Source organism: Podarcis erhardii, assembly GCF_964252035.2.
Source record: "Podarcis erhardii genome assembly, chromosome: 5".
Classification (NCBI taxonomy): domain Eukaryota; kingdom Metazoa; phylum Chordata; class Lepidosauria; order Squamata; family Lacertidae; genus Podarcis; species Podarcis erhardii.
The window spans coordinates 28,118,263-28,144,029 of record NC_138509.1 but is presented as its reverse complement, the minus strand read 5'-3'; the positions used below and the strand labels follow the sequence as shown (position 1 = coordinate 28,144,029).

At 41.3% G+C, this 25,767-nt stretch overlaps 1 long non-coding RNA gene across 1 annotated transcript in view; it reads right to left on the bottom strand.

The window, feature by feature from the left end:
* LOC309342496 overlaps positions 1–25,767 on the bottom strand; it is a 578,273-nt gene that overhangs the window by 505,489 nt on the left and 47,017 nt on the right. Inside the window, exons 2-3 of the long non-coding RNA XR_014156853.1 lie at positions 24,577–24,617; positions 21,763–21,915 (exon numbers count right to left, since the gene is read on the bottom strand). This is a non-coding gene — a long non-coding RNA (uncharacterized lncRNA). The remainder of the gene's footprint in view (positions 1–21,762; positions 21,916–24,576; positions 24,618–25,767) is intronic.

Here is a 25,767-nt window from a genome sequence, read left to right as displayed (position 1 = left end):
TAATTCTCAAGCCAGCCACTCCAAAGCTGTCCTGGGAAAGTCTGGTTGACTTGATAATCAACAGCTCTGTCATCATTCAGTTTAGCTCTAGCTAAATGTCTGTAAGCTTATCATATAGCTAAAATGCCAGAGTTAAGCAATCGGGGAAGGAACAGCAAACACCAGCCTGGGAAGAGGGCCGGAGGACAGTTATTGTGATTGATGGTTCAAACCTGTAATCAGAGGAATAGTTTTACCTAAAAAGCAAATGCCTTTTAGTTCTTCCACTTCTCTCCCCCCAAAAATTCAACTTTAAAGGTCTAGGATGTATTTAACTACAATTTGTAAACCTTCTTACACAGAAGCGCCTTTCTTGTGTCTGCAATTTTGAGACCAATTGCCCAGAAAACACAAGAGGGAGATTGTTTCCTGTCTTACCCACCACACAACTATAAAGACTGTTCTTGTGAGAAAACAGCTGTTGCCATCCTAGAATTTAGAAGGATTCCACCCATTGGAAGGTATGACTCAATGTCACTCAATTTTGTACACACATACACATTTTAGACAGCTTCATTGAGTGGGGCCTATCTTTAATGACACCTAGCATTAAAGCCCTTGGACCTCTGAAATCTGGAAGATTTCTTACTCAGCGGCACCTCTCTTAATTCTGCAATTTTCAGACCAAAATTCTCACAAAACATTTAGGGAGAGTACATAATTCTCTTTCACCCTCCAAAAGTGCAAAATAAAACCGCTGCAGCTATCCTTCAAAATTTGGCACGATCCATTCCTTCAGAGTTAGCAAACCTTCTCTACAAATTTGATCTAATTCTGACCCACAATAGTTTTGTTTTGTTTTTTTAAACTAGAACTTGCATGTTATAGATCCTAGGATCCTCAGAAGAAATAGACATTCCATGAGCCCAGCCACAGCCACCACTTCTACCACATTCCGAAAGAGCTAATTCTTCTTCTTTCTCTCGCCTGGGGAAGGAGAAGGCAGCAGTGGCTTGCATTCAAGGTGCATAGGGGAAATCAGGTATGTGCACCTGGGTATTCAAAGGAGGCTGTGCCTGCCTCACAGTTTCCAAATCATTCAAGCTATGGTGTTCATAGCTTATAGATGAGCATCTCTGCTTGTCAGCCCAGAAAGAGCTTTCCTCAGAGTTTCGAAAGTCATTTGCTTTAGCATATGGTGGAGGATGGGGCTGCCGTTAAATAAATATTTTGTGCTAAAGTACACGTTAAAGTCCTATTTTCATTTTGGGGTTGTTGTTGTTTCTTTAAAAAAAACAATGCAGAAATGAGGTGAAACACATCTGTGACTGAAATGGAAATACACTTATCCATTCCTAGTGTTCTCTTTCTTTGTTTCTGAAAAGCATGTTGACAACACTGAACACTAATAAATTGTTATATATGTAAGGTGATGTTGTTATATGATGTGGCTACACAAGTTGTGGCTATGCATATGGAGCTAACCACACAGTTGCCTGGATCTTAGGCATTACTAATCCATTTATCAAACCCCAAGGACTAATTTCAGACACAACGCTCTTTGTGCAATTCAGTTCTTCCATTTGTCCTGGGAAAATGAAAAGCTTCGAATGGAGAAAGCTTTTAAAGAAACATTTTTCCTTTTCTGAGTTTGCCTCCAGACACTACAGTGAATCAACTACAATGCTATATTATTATCAAAGTCCCATTACAGAAAATGAAAAACTGGGTGTTATTTCTACTGCTGTCTGTATCATTATTTCTTTTGTAGCATTTCTGATGGGCCTCGATTAACTAAGCATTGCTAGAAGAATAAAGCAAAGGAAGAAGCAAAGCCGGTGATACCAAACTTTGTTTTCTGGCCCTGGTTCTTTTCTGGATGTATTGCTCCACTGGCGTCACTTTCTAAACTTGTTTCTAGTTACAGAATCTTTAAGGACTTAAAAATTTCTTCCCCCAGAATTCATTTGTGTACTATTCTCTGAGGATTTCTCTTCCGTTCAAATTTGTGCTGCTTTAGTTCATACAACTTGCATTGGTTTGATGTATAAATATGCACTCATCGCTCCTTGTCTCCCTGCTTGCTGTAGCATCCTTCCTGTTCTGAAATCTCCCACAGATGAGAGTAGCCAAGCTCTCATGAGCTTGGAACCCTAAAACCTCCTTATTCCTCCAGACAGATATTGGCAAGTCTCTGGCTCCTGGTATAGGAAGGATGAACCTCTTCTCACCAATTAGCTCTCCCTCTGGTTACTGTGCAAATTTCTTTCTCCCTTCCCTTTTACCTCTATACTTGTTCCTGTAAGGCATTTACTTTCCTGGTTTACAACTGGATTGTAACCCAGAAATACAGATGGGCAATTCAATATCAGTTTCTCATTTTCCCATCTTTAGCTTTTAAACATTTCCACACCAATTTGTGATTTACTTTTTTAAAGTCCTCCTAACAATTCAGCAGTGAATTTCTCCTAATATGCACATGTTTGTACAGTGGTACCTCGGGTTAAGAATTTAATTTGTTCCGGAGGTCTGTTCTTAACCTGAAACTGTTCTCTTTTTTTAAAAAATAATTTTTATTAACAGACCAATCAAATCAAATCAAATCACATAAATTACAAATTACAAAGCCAAATTTAAATTTTTTTGTTGGGAGTACCCATATTTCAAGTTCCGAAAGGGATCCAATCCTCTTGTTGCTGCTGCTTTAAAAGTCCACAAATCTGTCCAAATAATGTTCACAATTCTGTCCAATCCTTCTTGTTGTTTTCCACATCTCTTCTAGTTATTTTCATATATTTTTCCTTTCTCTTTGTCTTTGTGACCTCTGATAGTCTCCATAAGCGGGTTAAAACAAATTTGTATTCCTGTGTGTATTTTTCCGTTCGTCCAAGAGTCATATTTCAGACGGCACTGTATTTCATCGCTTCCATAAAGAAAAACATTCTTGCCCTCTACTACTGCAACTTTTCACAGGTCTGTCAATTCTCCGTCCTCGAGGAGGTTCTGCCAAGAATCCAATATGAAAACAAAGCTTCCTCCTCCCGATCATGAATCTTTCGACAGGACTTGTCAAGATGGCTACTCCCTTTTTATTGCTGCGTCATCAAAAGCCCTTGTTCTTTTCTCGGTGTCATAAGCCAAGCTTTGGGTAGTAAATCATTTCCACACAGTTTTTAATCATCCTGCTTAGGTCAGTTATGCGATAGTTCTTTCTGGGGAGGGGTTATTGGTTAATCACATAGAAGAAAAGAAAAAAAGTTTCCCCTCCCATCCAGTCCCGCTCCCACATACTGAACCTTTGATGTATTTCTTCATGTTGTATTCTGTTAAATCCAACCCATCGCTCTCGTTCACAGAGGTCACTTCAGTTAGCAGTCTTCACTCCCATTCTTCACTTGAAATATGTGCATTTGCTTCATTTCCAATTATATATTTCGAGCTGATGCAACCAGTGCACAATCAGAGACAGCGCCCGGGAGAGCCGGACCCACCCGAGGGCTTTGTGCCTAGTGCCCTCACCCCCTTCTTTCGAATCTGGGGGTGAATTATGGACACAGCAGGCAAGGCAGTGTTCCCCATTCCCTTGGGGCAACAAGGGAGGCTGCATACTCCCATATCAGCCTCTTAATTACCTTGTGTGGGTCGGAGAGATGTTATTGTCGGCCATCTTCCAATGTGCCCCCTGGTAACCTGAAAGTGTTCTTAACCTGAAGCACCACTTTAGCTAATGGGGCCTCCCGCTGCCGTCGCACCGCCACAAGCAAAGTTCTTAACCCGAGGTACTATTTTTGGGTTAGCGGAGTCTGTAACCTGAAGCATCTGTAACCTGAAGCATCTGTAACCCAAGGTACCACTGTATGCAATTTCCCCTGATATATACACTTTGCAAAGCAATTCCCCCTAATAAAATGCATTTTCATATGTTGTTTTCACAAATATGTGACATTTTTATGCTCTCCCTATTTTAACTTTTTCTACAAACAAATGCTTAAAATTTACTACAGAAATTTTAGAGAGCAGAAAATGAAAATGATTTCTTTTTCTTTTTAAAGATACATGTGCTATTATTTGGAGGGGGGGAAATGGACAAGGGCCAGGAGATGGGTCAAAATGGAGAGAAGGAATATTGACAGGCTTGGTCAATTTGTTTTTATGTCTCACCAATCAGGGACTCAAAAGGGATGCAGATTTTTCCTACCTGACCAAGGAGATAGCAAACACACACATTCTCTAAACAAAACAAATTCCTTCCAGTAGCACCTTAAAGACCAACTAAGTCAGTTCTTGGTATGAGCTTTCGTGTGCATGCACACTTCTTCAGATACACTGAAACAGAAGTTTCCAGACCCTTCTATATAGTGAGAATATAGAAGGGTCTGGAAACTTCTGTTTCAGTGTATCTGAAGAAGTGTGCATGCACACGAAAGCTCATACCAAGAACTGACTTAGTTGGTCTTTAAGGTGCTACTGGAAGGAATTTGTTTTGTTTTGACTATGGCAGACCAACACGGCTACCTATCTGTAACACACATTCTCTGTGGCTGTGAAATCTATTCAAGCATAATCGCTGCAGCAGGGAGGTGGGATACAGGAGTTTCCGCTTGCTATGACAGGGAAGGAGTTAATTAACTGAAGCAACAGCAGAAAAAGAGTTGCCTCTTGTCAAGGGGGCATGTTTTTATGCCTTTTCGGGTGGAGAGATAAAGTTATATTTCCCCCTGGCTAGGGGAGTTGTAGACACCCAATTCACCAGCGCTATTATTATCATCATAACTTCAAAACCAATATACACAATAGGCAAACATAAGCAAACACTTCAAAACAAATATCCATCATAAGTTTCTTTGCTGGAAATAAATATTGAACAGCAACTTCTGTCAGAGGCAATGCAGGGGCACCTTTAACCAATGGACAAAACACTGATTCTACTATCAGCAGGCCCAGAGCTGCTTTGGAAAGAGAAGATACATCTGAGAAGTTAGCAAGAAATTTAGCTGACTTCAGCTATAACCATACCAACAGACTTGTTGTTGTTTAGTCGTTTAGTCGTGTCCGACTCTTCATGACCCCATGGACCAAGCACGCCAGGCACTTCTGTCTTCCACTGTCTCCCGCAGTTTGGTCAGACTCATGTTTGTAGCTTCGAGAACACTGTCCAACCATCTCGTCCTCTGTCGTCCCCTTGTGTCCTCAGTCTTTCCCAACATCAGGGTCTTTTCCAGGGAGTCTTCTCTTCTCATGAGGTGGCCAAAGTATTGGAGCCTCAGCTTCACGATCTGTCCTTCCAGTGAGCACTCAGGGCTGATTTTTCTTAAGAATGGATGCGTTTGATCTTCTTGCAGTCCATGGGACTCTCAAGAGTCTCCTCCAGCACCATAATTCAAAAGCATCAATTCTTCGGCGATCAGCCTTCTTGATGGTCCAGCTCTCACTTCCATACATCACTACTGGGAAAACCATGGCTTTAACTATACGGACTTTTGTTGGCAAGGTGATGTCTCTGCTTAGGTGAGACTAAACCTGCACAGCCTCATCTTTCATCAAATGCAGGGCCGTCTATAATGGCTGGCCATATTCAGATGATCCTGTTTTCCTGGTTTAAATCATGGAGTGGCAGGACATCTTGCACTGTTTGTAGAAAATCTCCTGTTGCAAATTCTGATACATCACTTGCAAGTACAGGATACACTGATAAAAAGAGGTTACAATTTTGTATTTAAAAGACCAGCAGTCTAGATAACACTCTTCCCAAGCACACTTCTTTGGTCTCCCTCTGGCTATGAGCCTGGATCACAGTTCCTCACTATATTCTGGTGGACATAATAACCTTGGCACATAGAAGGGAGCAGTTCCCAGCTCAAAGGCAGGTTAGAAATAAGCGTTTTGAAAGAAATACGTCAGAGAAAATACATTTTGAAATGCAGGTTTAAATACTTATTTAAATGTGGTTTTTCATGCAGTTGTGAATTTTTGCATCAGACACAACAGCTTTAAGGGCAAAAAACATTCAAAAATGTCACAGACCACCAATAAACTGATACACTCATCTCTAGTAATGGCTGTGTGGAACAAGGAAATGCCTCATTTTTGAGTCTATTCCTATCATGGACAGGAACACAACTGTATTTTCAATGAAACAATAAAATATTTGTATATTTGTTTTTTATAAACAATTTCTCTAGAGATGTAGTTGCACACTGAAGGGGGGGGTCATTTTTCTACCTCCAGTGGCATTCTAGTCATTATGCCTTTCAAAAATATTGCTGTTAATTGGATAAAAATTGTAATGACTCAAGAAATGCCATATGAGACAGCTGACTGACAAAACTAATTAAAACACTGGGAAGAAATCTCTGAGAACAAAGTAACACCTGCCAGACGGAGAGACAAAGGCAAGCCAAGTATGTATTTATACCTTCCAGGCAACTTACTACCAAAAACAACAACATGCCAATACCCTATGTAAGTCAGAGAAAGTTGTCCCTAGTGTTCTTATAAGGCAGCAGTGAAGATTAAATACAGGAGTAGCCAATGTGGTACCCTCCAGACGTTGCAGGACTAAAGTTCCCATCATCCACAACTGTTGGCTAGGACTGATGGGAATTGGAGGCCATCAGCATCTGGAATTCACTATGTTGGCTATTCCTGATTTAATACAAAGTTCATCCTTCATAGTTTACAGATACTGAATCCTTTAGTGCTTGCATTGCTGGCTACAGAATGTAAGATTAGATCAACCAGTGGACATTGTCTACCTGGTGCAACATTGTATGGAATCACAGGCCACCATAACAGGGTTGCCTCCAAGATTTTCTGGGCTATATGCAGATTTGGGTCTCTGTTGCGCTCATTCAATAAGGCACAAACTTGCAAAATTTTTGCATATGCTTCATCTTATGCAAAGTTGTCCTCTTTTGCAGGTGGGGGTGAAGGACAACCACACACAAGTAAATAGATATGATACAAATGTCAACAGGTGAAGCTTTCCCCGTAATTGCATTTCCATGCTAGAAAAGGTTTAGCCTGTTTAATTTCTGTCTGCCACACAACTCTTACAGGCCAATTTGATAATATTTGGTAAAAAGCTGCATCTATTTAAAATAAACATCTAGAACTATATAAATATAACATTTGCAGGCAAAAATGTTGAGACAGAAGATATAAAAACCAAAAAAGATGTGGAAATAGACTGGAATGGACATATGCATAACATATGAAAAATGGCATCAACCGGAATAGAATGGTCTACCCTTTGATAGCAGTAGAGCTGAAACTGTAATTTCTATCCAAACATTGGTATGCTGGTGTTTAATATTTTTTATGTTGGACATACATCTCTTTGGAGCATGGTCCATGAGGCAGTGTAAAGCCTTGGGTGGCACAACATCAAGGGCCAGTGACCTCAAAGGCATCCCAACTGTCTCCACTTATGGTGGGGAAGCAGCAGTGGCTTCCAGGAAGAGCTCCACAAAATCTCATGAGAGTTAATAATAATAATAATAATAATAAATTTTATTTATATTCCGCCCTCCCCAGCCGAAGCCGGGCTCAGGGCGGCTAACAACAATCAACAATCAAACAATCAGATATTCACACATTCTAAAAATATTACATTATAAAAATCAATTAAAATCAAATTAATGGCAGATCTGTGAGATCTTGTGAAAGCTCGCTGAAACCCGCTGCTGTTGTCGCCATTTCACAGGTGATGCCACACAACCCAGGTAAGAGAGACTTCAGCAGCAGAGCAACACTATCCTGTTTTGCCCGTGGTGGCAAAACAGGACAGGCTGCCCCTTCTTTGGAGCAACTTACAATCAGATGCAGAAATCTGCTTTCCATTTGGGGCAATAGTTCATTTGCCAGGTTCAAGGGAAGAGGGGAGTTGAAACTCCTGTGAATCGTAGCTATCATTTTACTTATCTGGAAACCCAAAAAGGAATTGTCCATACTTCTGACAGACTCAGATATACTTCTTTACACTGCTCTCCTTCTTAATTAACTGTCAGTGTGATTATCACTGTATTTTATAGGCTTGGATTTTGTAGGTTAGGAATCCAGTTTAATTTATTTTCTCCAGATAACATACGTTGCCTTTAAATTACATTGTTTTGTATTACCTTCCTATTGGACTTTTGGTCAGGTTAAATGAATCACTTACGTGATACTTTCCCTGGCCATTTTCATTTCCTATTGTTGCTTAGTATGCTTTGATTCTTCCCCCCTTTTTTTGTATAAATGTGAAATTGTTTCTTTTTCATTTTGAAAAGACAAGCCCTAGAGAGAACCCAGAATACACCAATTATCCTAGGGGATCTGGTCTAAAAGCAGCACAGGCCTTCACAGATGTCAAAGCAAATTTACCTGAAAGAGAAAAAAACTTTCCACATTCTCCTTTTTCCAGTGCATAATGACTTTCACTGCCAATTTAAAGATGCCCTTGATTTCTTTGTGAAGACACAGAGAACACAGCATCTTAGCTTAAGTTCTGCCATGCAGATCTGATGAGCATTTTTGTCCAGAATTTTTAAGTGTTACTATCATTTTCTTCATGGGTAATGAATACTTTATTTCCACAAAATGGAAGAAAAGCAGTGACTATATATCACATGAGAAGCGGAACTGAAGTAAAACATGGTTTTAATTCACAACTGCATAGTCTGGTAGCAGATTCTGAAAGGACAACATCGGTTGCGTGCCCAGCCGCAGAATCTGAGTGGTAAAATGAACAGACACAACAACTGTCTGGGATTTAAATGGCTGCAACTTAATTGATTTCAGATGTAGAAAGCTTTGGCAAAGGCGTTGGGCGTTTATCCCTCTCAGCCTGCCCCCCGCTGGAGAACTGGGGCATGACAGGGTCTATTCGGGGGTGGATCCATCGCAAAACGCACATTTACGCAGATGGCCCCCAAATCCTGAGGGAAACTCTATGGTCCGCTAGGCCTATGCACTTGGCTCTTTGGAGAGAGACTTCCTTCCAGAGCCCTCTAATGAGGTACCCTGTTAAGGCCGCTGCAGGAAAAATGGGGTGGGTGAGTCACCACTTCACCACACCTCAGCTGGATGAAAGACTATAGGATTCCGCCTAAGGCCTAAACCGCCACAGTTGTGACCATGGGGAAAGTGAAACCTGCAGAGCAGGGAAAATTACTTCCTGGCTTCAAATACGGCAACCGCCAGAAGATCACAGTAAAGGCCAGCTAGCTGAAAAGAAACAGAGCAGTAATCAACTATTAATGAAGGGAGGGGAAGGGATAGGTGATGCTCCTGGCTGACTGGATGCTGTGCTGAGTGGTCAGTCAGGCTAAGTAGCTGGCCATGCCCCCCCGGCCACTGCGGATTGGCTCCTTTGAAGGATGGGTTAGGCAAGAACCTGTGAGCCTCCATGGTGGCTGGAGGAGATAGGGGGACAATCTAAAATGGTGCTGTGTGTCCAGAGAACATAGGAGGCATTGCATTGGGCTGCAACTGCCACTCACCGGCAAGATGGCAAGCAGCCGTTGCCAAGCAACTTGTCATTGTGACATCAGCAATCAGTAGACCAATCCCCTCCATCTACACACTCCCCTCCCCTTTTAACTGTTCATTTTAAAATTTAACTGTTCATTTTAAAAGGATATACATCTTAAAAAGCGAAATACAAAGCTACACATAATGGATGGTATACAAATACTATACACACACACACACACACACACGGTATTTGTATACCATCCATTTTATATATATAGGGAAAGTACTAGTTAAAAGTACTTTATTCTCTGGTCACTGCTGTGAATACATGACCTCACTGCCTTTAAGTATAGAGAGAAGGCACAGAACCAGATGTGACTGGATGAAGTTACCACTCCCCTTTTTGTTCAGAGCCATGTTGCAGATTTCAAACTTTTCAATCGTCTGATGGACATTTTAATAATCTCTTGGATTCAATCTGCCATTCCAACCATGTCTACCCACTCACGTACAGCATACACTCAGTGCTATGTAGAGCATAAAATGGGGACACAACATCATTAGATTATTCCAGGATACCACAATCACTACAAGAACTTGCTCCTGCTTTGTAGATTTGACAGGAGAAATAAATTGGACATTTTTAATATCCCATTGAATGATGCTAACGTGCAGGAAATTAAACCAAAAAACCCGAGAGATTGTGAATATGTAAAATACACCAGATAGAAACTGTCAGACATCTATTAATTAAGGATGCATTTTACAGCATAATATCTAACAGCTCAACAAAATGTTTGATTGCCCTATAAAAGTTCACATTATAAGGGAGTGTTCAGATTATAGCACTGGTAATGCTGTGGCTGTAATGGGAAGAATATTGCTCATGCAATGGCCACAAGGAATTTGAGAGACCAAGGAACATCAAATTATGCCCAGACTTGCAAAGGAAATGCTGAAAACATATCGGCCCTACTATCATACAATGGGGTTGTAGACAGAATTTGAAGCAGTTAGGGCAGTGCAATTTTTCTGGAAAAGGAGGTACCAGAACTCACCATGAACACCTCCCTTGTTCTCTTACAATGGCAATAGTGCTCAGCTGAGAGGTGCCAGAACTGAGTTCCGGTGAGTTCCGGCTAAAAAAGAGCACTGGGTTAAGGTGCTGTGCATTCAACTCATAAAGCCCACTGGGTGACTTAGACCATGCGGTTTTCCAGGCCCCAACCATGAAATGCATAAAGGTACCTTCAAATCCACACATAGGTGTAGAAAGTGGGGATTAGGTCGGTATCAGAACCTGCAAAGGACAGATTCATCCAGCAGTTCTAATGTAGAATCAACCAGGCAAAGCTACAGTATAAATGCTAAAATGCATGATAAAAATGCATTTATCATTTTTAGGATAAAAAAAAAATCCTGTTTAACAATTCAGAATGGCCACTGGCTGTGGATAGGAAAATCCACCCCTTGTTGTATCACAGGGCACTGTGATCAATTTGTATCTTCCCATAGCAAATATATTTCTTCTCGCATTGTTAAAAAAATGCAGCTACTTATTATCTTATTTGCTATTTCAAAATAATCAAAAACAGTGAAGGATTTGTGTTTCTCTCTTTTGATTTTACACTTTGGTTTTGGAGAGATATGGTATCTGTGTTGATTACCTAGCCTTCATAATAATTAAGCTCAGAAGTATTTTCCATGTGTTTGGAGTATTTCTTCTAGCGTCTCTTTCTTCTAGCATCTATTAATAGCAGGTTGCTTCAGAGATTAAAGCTGATATTTCACAAACTGCCAAAAATCTAGCTATTGTGATCTCTCCTCACAGCTTTGCGGGAACCTTATCAATTAAAAATAGTTTATTCTTTATCCTCTCTCTTGTTCTGCATCTAATTAGTTGATATTGCTAACTACCTCCAGCTTTAGCATGTGCTGTTTTTAACAGAGCTGAGGGCATTCTGTGTTGCTTCTTAATGCATATCCATTGCTGTTTAATGACCTAATTACTGTATTGCCAGCAGTTATTTCACTTAGGTTGGACATATTGATTTCCTTCACAGGAGTGAGTATCTGCTGAAAAGTGTGATTTTCTCAATTCACAGCGAGTGTACAGTAGTGTTGTTTGCACCATCAGGACTGCAGCAGTAGAACAGGAAAGAGGACAATCTCTTATTTCACCAGCAAAGATAATGGTTGAAAGTGTGAATGCATATGAAATTATCATATAAACCAAACATAATAAGTATTTAATGTGGAACCAAATACATTGGCCCAGATTTTCACTTGTTTGAGGAGTGGGGGAAGAATGGTTGAAAAAACAGTTTGTTTTCATGCAGCGAGTGAAATCAATTGGTGATGATTGGATTTGCCATTAACACAAGGCAACAGAGGGTTCTCTCCTCCCTCTGCAGTATCTTCCTTTTATTTATTTTTAAAACAAGATTTGCCAGTACTTCAAAGTACTCACTGCAGTGAACAGCCTAGCAACTTCCTCATTTCCACAGAATGTCCCAATGTGAATGTTGGCAAAGCCTTTTGTTATAAAAGAAAGACAGAAAGTGCCTTGCTGGCTTTTTCCCCCACCTGGCATGGATGGGTGGGACCCTGACTGACTCCAGCTACAAAACTTGAGGCTGCTGAGGAGGCCAGAGACCAGCTTGGCTGTAAGTCCTGGAAGACCTGCCCCCTGAGGCTGCTGAAGAGATCACTTACAACACTTAAGAATTCACAATTAAGAAATCACATGTGCATGTTCATCACCTGATAACTGTAGGATCAAGTGATGAGTTCCACTTGTGAAGGGGCTATCAGATATCAACCACAGAAATTTGACATGTCAGTGGAGAACAATTCTCTAGTCAAGTACACAAAAGCATATACTAAGTGTGCAGAAAAATCTATATACAGTGAATATCTATATACAGCAATATCTAAATTGCATTATATTACGGGAAATTATTTGTAAAAACATGTACATTGGGTAAAATTACATACAAAACTGTGTATATCAGGAGAAATTTTCATTCCCTGTTTTGGGAAGTTTTTAATGTTTGATGTTTTATCGCATTTTTTAATATTCTGTTGGGAGCCGCCCAGAGTGGCTGGGGAAACCCAGCCAGATGGGCAGGGTGTAAATAATGTTGTTGTTGTTGTTGCTGCTGCTGCTGCTGCTGTTTTAAAAAGTTGCAAGCCAATGTGGAAATGTGGATAATTGAACTTGAGATTGGAGAAAAAGAGAAACAAAAGCTGACATGGATTTGCCCATTCCTTATCAGGAATGCACAGATCTTCCCCAGTTTTCCCTTCTGATGAAAGCCCCAAATGCTCCCTTAGCTGACAACTGCAACCGTGCTTTGGGGTGGTGATCATCTCTTGGTCTTCCTCTGTGGAAACAGAAGCACTGCAACTGTTTCACCATCTGTGAGTCGGATTGGAGTTTAGCAAGCAATTCTATGCTGATGGTTGCTCACAGGCAAGTTTTGCAGGGATGAAAGGGAGGCTGGCAACTGAGCTCTATTGACCGTTCAATACTGCTTTAATTCCACATTTCAATTTCTCAATAAACTGACAGGTCTAGTGCAGAGTGTGCATGCTGGGGCAATGACAGAATTGACATGAATTCAACTTATTTGTATTCTGCTGGCTGTTAGCTAGCTCTAGCAAAAAGATGTAGAAAATCAAATGTTTATTGTAGAAAACATCCTCAGACAGAGCAGAGGCCTTACCCACCAATTTTTCCAACGTTCCACTTGATTTCTCATAAAGGGGCAGCAAAGTATGATCAATCAATAAAGGTGAGGGTTCAGACTCCACAAAAGCTCAAACCCAAGGCAATAGGTAACAGAACATTCCACTGCTTTCGGTCCTGTTAACAATTTGGTATTCCATTCCATAGATACCTTTGGCATCAGTCTTGCATTCTTATCCCAGAATATACATTGACTAACCACTATGCGAATTTATAGCCATATGGCCAAATTGGGCCATAGAGTGGGTGAAATCAAGCACAGGCATATCAAACATTTCTAGAAGGCCTTACAAAGAGGTTAGCAACTATTAGGTGTGTATATGGGGGGAAATACATCCCCAGCATTTGAAGGATAACTGTTTTAATTTTGCTTACACAAAAGTAGCAAACAAAAAGGAGTGCAAAACTATTTAAGGTGAATTCTTTTTCTATAATGAATCTTGATCTCTGTTGCTGCATGAGATATTAAAGAGAAGGTTATGGCATTTTTGTGAGTGGACTAAATCAATAAGGTTTTCAAAAGCATGAGAGGGAAAATATATTTGATGCACATAAAGAGCTGTGAGCAGCCAAACTACAATAAAAGCCACATTTTCTATCTGCCTTAATTGAGGGTAAGGGGGAGAAATTGAAAGAGAATGTTGTGTCTTGCCAGGGAAGTTCAGAATTTTGCTACATTATTATTTCTATATACTTTTGTTCACGTTTGTGTGAAATTATTTAAGTTGTGTTAAAATAATTTTAAGAGCAAGTTTAACAGCGTCATGCTGTGTCAGACCAGGGAGACTCAGATTTATTTTTTTACAGGTGTGTGTGTTAGAAATACAGAAGATTTTCATAATAACAATAAAATAAAATGTTCATTTCCGTGTACCATACACAATAAACATACTTCATTTTTCTACAAAGCAGTTGTAAGGGTTGTCTTCCCTCTCTTGCCCTAACCAAACTTGATAGTTTTATCATATTCGATATAATTTTAAGTTGGCTTATGCTTTTATATTATTTTATTCAGGTCTATGCAAATTGTATTTATTTTACTTATTTTAACATTTCTTAATTTTATTTAGCTATGTAGTTCCCTTTTGTTTGTTATTCTTGCTTATAATAGATGATAGTCTGAGGACTATCATCTATTATAAGCAAGAATAACAAACAAAAGGGCTTGCAGGGCAGCAGCTGAAGAAGGAGCAAAAAGGGTTTTCTCGTGTGTGTGTGTTTCTTTGTGGCTGATTAGCTGCTCTCCCTGTGCAAAGGTCAGAGGGGGCAGGGTTTCTGGTGAGGCAGGTGATTAGCTGTGGGAGGAGCTTATCAGAGGTTGCAGGGCAGCGGTGTGCGCCTAGCGGCGTGCGCAGTTTGATCCATCTTTTAGATTTAGGGGAGCTAGTCTCAAACGTTTGTTGGGGGAGACCTAGGTTTTTTGGGGGGAGAGTTATTTGTCCTGTCTTCACGCTTTTTATGATGGAGGACCACTGTAGCCACCCTCAACGACACGTTCTCAAGATGGAGGGTGAGGGAACAGCTGCAGTCGCCTGCGGTTCCTGCGCAATGTTTGCCATCTTGCCAAAGGTTGCAGGCAGCTTTACCTGCAGCAATTGCATGTTGATTGCCCTCTTAGAAGACAAAGTCCAGCAACTGGAGGAACGTGTAGCTACGCTCCAAAGAATTAGAGAGCTGGAGCTCTTCTTGGAAGCAACAGAGCACACCGTCTCCACCAAGGAGGAGACAAGGGACTCCCCTGAGAAGGAGGCTAGTTCACCAACACAGGAGCCAGATATATGGAGAAACGTGACTCAAAGAAGTAGGAGGCCCAGGGTTTGCTCTGATTGTTTAGAAATACACAATCGCTTTGAGGTCCTCTCCCCTAGCATGGAAGACGAAGAGCAGACTCCATTTGAGGATCTCTCCCTCATTACAGTCGATCAGGTATATGAAGACGAGCAGCAAAGTCAGTCCTCAGGGAATGTGCAGGCGACCTTGGAACGGACAGCTCACGGAAGAACCCCGACCAAACCTAAGAGGAGGCGTATAGTGGTGATAGGGGATTCCCTACTGAGGGGAACAGAAGCAGTGATCTGTGGGCCTGACAAGATGTCTCGGGAAGTGTGCTGTCTCCCCGGGGCTAAGATCCAAGATGTAACTGAACGACTGCAAGGAATCATAAGACCCACTGACAAATACCCCTTCCTCTTGGTTCATGTGGGAACCAATGACACTGCAAGCAATAGCCTCCAGAAGATCAAAAGAGACTACGAGGCTCTGGGCAGGAAATTGAAGCAATTAAATGCACAAATTGTCATCTCATCTGTCCTCCCAGTTGAACGACGTGGCCCAGGGAGAGAGGGGAAAATAGTGGAAGTGAACAGCTGGCTTCGCAAATGGTGTAAACAGGAACGGTTTGGATTCTTAGATCACGGACTGCAGTTTCTTGAAGATGGACTTCTGGCAAGCGATGGGCTGCACCTCACAACGGTTGGGAGGAATGTTTTTGCCAAAAATCTCAGAAACCTCATCAGGAGGGCTTTAAACTGACTAATGTGGGAGAGGGAGACAGTGCTCCTGAAGGTAGGAGTCTATCAATTGATGAAGATGATCATCCAAATGTCATAGACCAAATGGAGCGAACAGCACGCAGACCTAGTGGTGGGAGGAAAAAATCCTTAAATAAGAGACACAGGGGAATGATTAATGGACTTCAATGTCTGTACACTAATGCGCAAAGCATGGGAAATAAACAAGATGAGCTTGAGCTCTTGGTACAGCAAACTAAATATGACATAATAGGCATCACTGAAACCTGGTGGGATAAGTCCCACGACTGGAAAGTAATAATGGAGGGATACAATCTATTTCAGAGAAACAGACCAGACAAGAAAGGAGGAGGAGTGGCATTATATGTCAGGGATGTGTATACCTGTGAAGAGATCCAAGATTTAGAACCTCAAAGCCAAAGTGAGAGCATTTGGGTCAAAATTAAGGGAGAGAAGAATAACAGGGACCTCATTGTGGGAGTTTACTATAGATCCCCAAGCCAAACGGAGGACATAGATGATGCCTTCCTGGAACAGATGGCCAAGCATGCAAAAGGAAGGGAGATAGTAGTAATGGGGGACTTCAATTACCCGGATATTTGTTGGATGTCAAACTCAGCCAAGAGCATAAGGTCAAACAGATTCCTCACTGGCCTTGCAGACAACTTCATTGTCCAGAAAGTGGGAGAAGCAACAAGAGGAACAGCCATTTTAGATCTGGTCCTAACCAATGTTGATGACCTGGTTAGTGGGGTAGAAGTGGAAGGATCATTAGGCGCGAGTGATCATGCTCTTCTGAAGTTTACTATACAGCGGAAAGGAGCAGCCAAGCATACTAGGACTCAATTTCTTGACTTTAAGAAAGCCGACTTCATAAAACTTAGGGAAGTGCTGGGTGAGATCCCATGGACAGTAATACTAAAAGGAAAGGGAGTTTGTTAAGAGGGAGATAATAAAAGCACAACTTCAGGCAATACCAATGAGACGGAAACATGGAAGGTGCCTAAAGAAGCCAGGGTGGCTATCTAAAGAACTTTTAACTGAGTTAAGATTAAAAAAAGGATGTGTACAAAAAATGGAAAAAGGGGGAAACCACCAAAGAGGAATTCAAACAAATAGCCAGCACGTGTAGACACAAAGTCAGAAAAGCTAAAGCACAGAATGAACTCAGGCTTGGTAGAGAGGTTAAAAGCAACAAAAAAGGCTTTTTATGGGTATGTTCATAGCAAAAGGAAGAACAAAGAAATAGTGGGGTCACTCAGAGGAGAAGATGGTGAAATGCAAACAGGGGACACAGAAAGGGCTGAACTCCTCAATGCCTTCTTTGCCTCAGTCTTCTCCGATAAAGAAAACAATGCCCGACCTGAAGAATTTGGAGCAAATGATTCAGCAGAGGAAACACAGTCCAGAATAACTAAGGAGATAGTACAAGAATACTTGGCTAGTTTAGATGTATTCAAGTCTCCAGGGCGAGATGAACTGCATCCAAGAGTATTAAAAGAACTGGCAGATGTGATCTCAGAACCACTGGCAGTCATCTTTGAGAATTCCTGGAGAACAGGCAAAGTCCCGGCAGACTGGAGGAGGGCAAATGTTGTCCCTATTTTCAAAAAGGGGAAAAGAGAGGACCCAAATAATTACCGCCCAGTCAGTCTGACATCAATACCAGGGAAGATTCTGGAGCAGATCATTAAGCAAACAGTCTGTGAGCACCTAGAAAGGAATGCTGTGATCACCAATAGTCAGCATGGATTTCTGAAAAATAAGTCATGTCAGACTAACCTGATCTCGTTTTTTGACAGAATTACAAGCCTGGTAGATGAAGGGAATGCAGTGGATGTAGCCTACCTTGATTTCAGCAAGGCATTTGACAAGGTGCCCCATGATATTCTTGTAAAGAAGCTGGTAAAATGCGGTCTTGACTATGCTACCATTTAGTGGATTTGTAACTGGCTGTCTGACCGAACCCAAAGGGTGCTCATCAATGGTTCCTCTTCATCCTGGAGAAGAGTGACTAGTGGGGTGCCACAGGGTTCTGTCTTGGGCCCGGTCTTATTCAACATCTTTATCAACGACTTGGATGATAGACTCAAGGGCATCCTGATCAAATTTGCAGATGACACCAAACTGGGAGGGGTGGCTAACACCCCAGAGGACAGGATCACACTTCAAAACGACCTTGACAGATAAGAGAACTGGGCCAAAACAAACAAGATGAATTTTAACAGGGAGAAATGTAAAGTATTGCACGTGGGCAAAAAAAATGAGAGGCACAAATACAAGATGGGTGACACCTGGCTTGAGAGCAGTACATGTGAAAAGGATCTAGGAGTCTTGGTTGACCACAAACTTGACATGAGCCAACAGTGTGATGCGGCAGCTAAAAAAGCCAATGCAATTCTGGGCTGCATCAATAGGAGTATAGCATCTAGATCAAGGGAAGTAATAGTGCCACTGTATTCTGCTCTGGTCAGACCTCACCTGGAGTACTGTGTCCAGTTCTGGGCACCACAGTTCAAGAAGGACACTGGCAAATTGGAACGAGTCCAGAGGAGGGCAACCAAAATGGTCAAAGGCCTGGAAACGATGCCTTATGAGGAACGGCTAAGGGAGCTGGGCATGTTTAGCCTGGAGAAGAGGAGGTTAATGGGTGATATGATAGCCATGTTCAAATATATAAAAGGATGTCACATAGAGGAGGGAGAAAGGTTGTTTTCTGCTGCTCCAGAGAAGCGGACACGGAGCAATGGTTCCAAACTACAAGAAAGAAGATTCCACCTAAACATTAGGAAGAACTTCCTGACAGTAAGATCTGTTCGACAGTGGAATTTGCTGCCAAGGAGTGTGGTGGAGTCTCCTTCTTTGGATGTCTTTAAGCAGAGGCTTGACAACCATATGTCAGGAGTGCTTTGATGGTGTTTCCTGCTTGGCAGGGGGTTGGACTCGATGGCCCTTGTGGTCTCTTCCAACTCTATGATTCTATGATTCTGTGACTAGATACAAATAAACCAAACTTATCTGAGGTAATGATTTTTAGATTTCTAAATTACACATTTCGCATGTGTATAAAAACACTGTGCAATGAATTTTGGCAGTGTGCATTATTCACAAATGTGTGTTTGGAATCCCATTCAGAAAGGAGCACTGTGGGAGTGTTTGAAACAGAGACTCTGCTGGTATGGAGAGCCACCTTGGGAAGCACAAAACACAGGCCTGGCCAGGAAGTATCTATATCCAGGACAAGAGAGGAGGAATTAAGCAGCACGAGAGCATGGGATGGTTGAAGAACCTTGGAGAGCAAAGCTGCTTCGTTCTTCTTGGTCACCATGATGGCCATTTGCACATGTACCCAGACGCTCACAGTTCAAATCCAGTATACTCTTGCAGAAGCTTTTGTACAGCTCCTGTATGTCCCAGCAAACTGTGACTTATGGCACCAGGAAACTGGAAGCTGCTTTAGACTGAATGAAGACCTTAGCCCACCTGGCCCAATATGTTTACAGTGACTGGCAGCCACTTTCCAGGATTTCAGAGAGAAATATTTCCCAACCCTATCTGAAGATGCCTTGGATTGAACCTGGGATCTTTTCCATGCAAAGCATATTCACTGAGATACAACCCTCCCAATACAATGCTCTCCCAGTACATTATTCTTCCTGTTTTGATTGGTTGGTGGCTGACACAGGAAATTTCCCAGTTCAACCAGATTCTCAGCATGTAATAAATTTTGTCTCATCCAGAGCAAGATACTGCAAGTGGTCCATATTTTGGTTCTCTTTCCCAAACTACTGCTACTTGTGGAGAGTGCTGGATCCGGCGTCCTGTTTGCTGGTTTTCTTAATATTCTGTCTGATGATTCAGACAGTGAATATAGATTTTTCTTCCCCCATGGAGAATGTTGCTGGCTGGTAGATAATAAATGGAGAAGATAGTTCACTGGATTTCTCCCTAATGGCTTCCACTGAGCCAATATGTATCATCTGTTATAATGAGTCCCCGTCACAAGAACAGTGACTAAAGTTTAAAATAACAACATAAAAGATTTCTTCCCACATCATGTTTTGTTTTTCTCCTGGTCTTCTTGTTACTTTTTCCAAGTGTAGCATTTGCATAGCAAGCAACCGCACGGCTGTTTTTTAACAAGATGGTAATTAATTTCAAATTATCTTGTTCTACTCAGAAGTGAATTCCTTTTAATAAAATAATGATTTCAAAGTAGCTCTTTTTAAGTTTCATTTTTCTAAGGAGGTGCAATGACAGGCTGACTTGGAGGCAAATCATTTTGAACCTATTAAATAGAGCCCTTATCAGAAGTGATTATAGAGGAAGATATTTTGGTGGTGGCAGCTGCGGGGGGGGGGGGGGGCGGAATAGGGCATACGGGTGCCCAGGGTTCAATGTTTTATGGGCAACACTAAAAATACTAATCTGTATAAGATGAACAGCAGCATCAACTGACATTTAGTCAGACAACATATGAGCCAGTTTTTTGGGTGTAAACATAAAACTCTTTCCCCATATAACCTTGGGCAACTCACCATTTGTTTGACTAACAAACCACAACACTTTGTTTAAAGTAAAATGGGAGAAAATGGTCCTGGGATAATCTATCCTGCATGTTAGGTCTGAAAAGAAATCTAAGACGTTTAGTTTATACGTCAATCTACACAGCTGGGCATTATTATAGAAGTTTTATTACAGAAAGAGAAGTTGTAAGGTGGCTATTTCTTACATATACATTTTGATCATACTTTCAAGTGCTGGAGGCTGAAAAAATCTCTATTATGGGTAAGTTTCCTCTTTTGAAATCAAATATGGCTGTGTTCAATTTCCTGGCCAATTCACTTGTGTATATGTTGTGTATATGTTGCATTTGACAACTTTGTGGTCAGTTCAACCACACTTATGTCTCCCATCAGGTCCTGGGTTTGGCACTACTTACAATTAAGGCCAGGGTTGCCACCACTTTGGTCGACTCCATTGTCAACTGTTCTGAATAGGGCTAATGCTGCAATGGTATAATGTGGGATTTATGTCAAGAAAGAACTGGCAATGGCTTCAAACCTGAAAGGTCTCTGTGGGAAAGAGAGGTGATAGAAAGAAGCCTCTCATGCTTCCCTTCCCCTTTTATCATTTATTAGGTTCAAACTTATGGTCATAAGAAACTGCTTTATGTTGGGTCAGACCACTGCTGGCTGGCACTCCAGCAATGGCTCTCTAAGGTATCAGCCTGAAGTCCCTGGTTAGCACTGGTAGCTTATATCCCTTTACCTGGATATTCCAATGAGCACACACAAAAAAGCACACACAAAAATACAGGAAATATGAAGCACTCGGGTTGGAAGTATGACAAACAAGACCAGTGAAGTTCTCATTTCCATAGCTCCTAAAATATTTAGCTTTTATGCTGGGACAAGATGAAAGCAGGAAAGGGATTCAAAAAACAAAACAGTACATAGAAGTGAAAAACTGGTTAGAAAACAACAAAGAAAAACAAGGCAAGCTCCCTCAGTGAATTTTGCCTGCGATTCATCAGTATTCTATGGTTTCAGTGGAGGAAAACAGGAAGAAATGTAGCTCTGAATCCAAATTACACTGAATAGAATACCACTCTATCCAATTGTAAGGAAACAGAACTGAAGAACATTTTCATCTCTACTAGCCTGATAAAAGCACTGATTCAGAAGTAAGGATTCAAATGGAAGGTTGTGAATAAAGTAATGCACAAGGACAGTGTTTCCTATATTTTGGCTTCCTGAGTGAAAATTGATAGTAGGGGTCTCAAAGTGCAGCGTCCACCTGGTGCCTTATTTCCAGGGCCACCAGCACTATTCCTGCTCTGCTGGAAGGATGCAATCGTAGACAGTACAAACCTAACCACAGAATTGCCAGCTGAGTCCGCAGGACAATCCTCACTTACCCAGACTTATAAAGCTCTGGCCTCAGAGCTTGCTCCTCAATCTGAACAACCCATCACTAGCAATGGAAGAATATCTCAATTTCATTTTCTTCCCATTTATTTATTTATTGTTTAAATGTATATACCACCCTTCACCTGAAGATCACAAGGCAGTTTACAGAATTTCACATTTTTCCACTCTGAGGTTCAGTTATCCACATTTCCACATCAGTCTGCAGTTTGAAAGCAGGGGAGGGAGTCCTCAAGGGAGCTTGTCAGCATTTTTCTGCTAATTTCTCCTATTAAACAAATTTGTGTGCAAACGTTTTTGCAAAGCAATTTCTGCTGATGCATTTTTGTATCTTCTTTTCACTAATATAAGCATTTATATGCACAGCTTACCAAAGTATATGCATTTTTGTATGCAATACTTGGTGTGACAAAATGCAGCAAAGGGACAATTTTGAAGAATAGCTGGGCTTCAGTTTGCATATTGTTTTGAAAAGTGAATTGAAATGAATGTGATGTGAATTGAATTGAATTTGAGCTGACTGGAATGCCTCCTCCATCCCTGAGAGTAGCAACACAAAGCCATCTTGCCTTGCTTTGCCTGCACTTCACTAGACTGCAGAACTTGCGCCTTGGCCATGACTATGCTTCTGTTTTTGCCATCTGGCTAACAGCTCAAGCATCCTGAAGTGCAATTACTACTGTACCCTCCCCTTGGTCCATGTAGGGATGGGGCTATACTGTCTGGCAATGAAAATGCTTCTGGCATTCCTTTATGCCTTTCACTCTGTTATGCAGGCTGCATCAAAGATTCTTAGTGCATCCTGATTCCTTTCTTCCTACTTTGGGCTGATGTCACCAACCATATGGTGTCAGAGAGAAACCAATGTTGCCCAGGGCCTACCAACTCCAAGTGAATAGAGTGGTAGATTCATCCATCTTATCTGCTTTGTTTTCCAAGGCATACTTCAAATCCTCTTGAAGCACAGAGTTTGGTAATCATTGCACTGGGCCTAGAACCATGACACTAATGTTAAGCAATTTATTTTGAAGTGGATCCCACTTGTGAAAAAATGGTTTAAGTTAACGGCCACCAACCCATTTTGGACAGGGGGCACTTTTGCAATTTTGAGGAAGTGCGATGAGCACCAGTCACAAAACCGCTGCCAGTGCATACAGGAACTGAATAGGAAGAGCAAAAGACTCTCATGTATTGTGGATACCTGAGGAAATATTTTCTGAGACCTTTTGTGGGCACCTTAAGAGGTACTCGTGTGGCAACTGCCATCTGCAGGTGCAGCACTGGCAACCCTGATTTAGGGATTACAAAATTGTAACATCATATTAATTTTAAGTGTTATGTTTATTATTTGTGTGCACACTATTAATTTGAGATGATGATGATGATGGATGACAAAAATATCCAGTGCTGAACAGGTTAAAAATAAAGAGTGGCATAAGGAAAGTTGCTTAGGAACACACATTCTCAAGCTACAACCCTGTACAAACTTACTTTGGAGAAAGCACCATTAAAATCAGTGGGGTTTATTTCTGAGTAAACATGCACAAGATTGCACTATGTCATGGATGCAACACCCATCAGCTCCAGGTACCTGACCAATGGTCAAAGATGATGGGAGTGATTTTAAACAACCTCTGGAGGGCATCAAGTTGGCTAGCTCTACACTTCATGATCTGGTGGTAATTCCCCATTATTTTTGTTTGTGAACGCCTTCCAGTTTTCTGTTGAAGCCTTTGCAACAAATGGTACTTAAAAATGGAGGGGTAGGGGGAATGATGCAGAAAGCAAAATTATTATATTGGATCTTTTCTTCCATATAGCAATATAAATAAATGGAATCTTATTTGTCAGGGGGCTTATGGAGTTACAGGAATCACTGCTACTACTATCTTCTAAAAATGCAAATATTGCCCTTTTTACAAATACAAGATTCTTTGCCCCAGACTCCTTGTAGTTTAAGTATTCAGTTGTTTAGACTATTTCAAATCTCAACTGGCATTAGCGACATGCGGGGGGTGGGGAGAAGGAGAGAGAGAGAGAGAGAGAGAATGCCAAAGAATGTTTGATAACAGAGTCAGGAGACAAATGTTTTACGACGAATCATTGTTGAAAAGCACAAGTACTGCTAAACGCCATCAGTATCTACTGTCCACCAGAGGCTTGGTCTGAATACTAAATTATCAACTTCATTCTCTATTCCTTGCTGATGACAGGGTGGCTTTGCAAGATTAAAAAACAAAACCATTGTCACTTCATTAGTACCCCAGGAATTGTCCAGCAACTTAAATGATTAATCCTGTGTAAACACTGTAAAATCCATGTAGAGGCAGTAACTCTGATCTGCACATCTCATGTGATACCCGGTAAACCATGCTATTTGATATCTAATTATTTATATTTGGCTGTCTATGCCTTCCGCAGTGCGATCCCCTCCAGATGTTGGTGGTCTTCAACTCCAGCCATTCCTGAGCACTGGCCAAGCTGAAAGGGGCTGATGGGAGCTGGAATTCAAGAACATGTAGAGGCCACCATGTTGGCTATTCCTGGCCTATGTTATTCATTCAAGCCCCTCTCCTCTTGGACTCTCTGAAAGGCCATCAGCCATGCATCTTATTAGAGGAGATGGAATGGGAGAGAGGCCCTTTTTGTTGGCCTAACCAACATTTTGACCTTCTCATCTTGGACTTCAGCAGTGTCCAGCCAATCTGTGTCAGATGGAGGTCTATTTTTTATTTACTACATTTCTTTTTTTTATTTATTGGATTTATTTCTCAGGGAAAGGAGGCTATACATATTAGTAAAATGAATATCAATACATTATTTGATATTCAGTATTTGGTAGCCTAGGTTTCACTATCAGTAACATTTGACAGTTTAGACGAGACATACAATATTTATCATTCTGTTTATATTTTTTATATTCATTTACCTGAGAAGAGGATTAGAAGTTGATATTAAAATGCATATTATCTGAAAAACAGGAAGAGAATAACAACTGCAGAATGTTTGTAGGCTCAAGAGAATGGTCTTTCAACTGCCACTCTCTTGGGCTCCGCATCAATATACCAGAGCTAGTTTTTTGTACTCCAAAATTATAGCTCACTAGGGAATACAACAAATTTAGATAACAAGAACTGGGTGGCAGAATTAATGCAGTATATGTGACAAAAATTTATCAACATACAAATAAATACATAAAACTAGGACACAATATCCCAGCTGATATGTTTAAAAGCTCCTGGTGGTCACTTGTCAGAGCATGGATCACACAGACTGAAGGAGGCAATGGTATGACCTACGGACACTGTTCTTTTGGACAATTGTGACTGCTCCCCCCCCCAAAAAAGCCAGTTGCAGTCATGCTAGATGCAAGTGCATAAGTACCAGTTCATATAATTGGCATCGCCACACAATTCCTATTGGACTTACCTCCACCTAGGCCAGTGTTTCTTAACCTTGGGCCCCCATATGTTGTTGGGCTACAACTCCCATCATCCCTGAGCTCTGGCCTTGCTAGCTAGGGATGATGGGAGTTGTAGTTCAACAACATCTGGGGACCCAAGGTTGAGAAAGGCTGACCTAGGCTCTCATGTGTGTGACCATGTGGGCTTTTAACCATATGTCCTGAGGCACTCTCACTCAAAAGCCTTTTTCAGGTGTTGAAGTAAACACACGGGTGGTGAGTGCCCTATTCCACCTCCATTTGTCACCTTGCAGCTTGTGGCAATTGATGTTTTGAAGCAGGGAGGCTTCCTATGCATTTCAAATTTCCCAAGAGTCTAAAAGGCATAGGGTGCCTGCACAACTGCAGAATGCTTCTCATTTCAAACCTTTGCTTTCTGTGAGTTGGAAGGTGAAAGAAATGGTGACAGTGGAAGGTGGAGATGACACCAATGACAACAATTTTTATTATTTGTACTCTGCCCAGCTAACTGGGTTGCCTCAGCCACTCTGGGCGACTAGCGACCCCATCCTTGCTGCTCCCTCTTATGTGTTTACATTACTCTAATTTTAACAAGTGAAGAGGGCTGAACTTAATGTTGAAACTGGAAATCACAGACCTCACTCCAAAAACTGATGAGCAAATGTAAAGCCAGTATGACACAGAAGCATTTGAGAC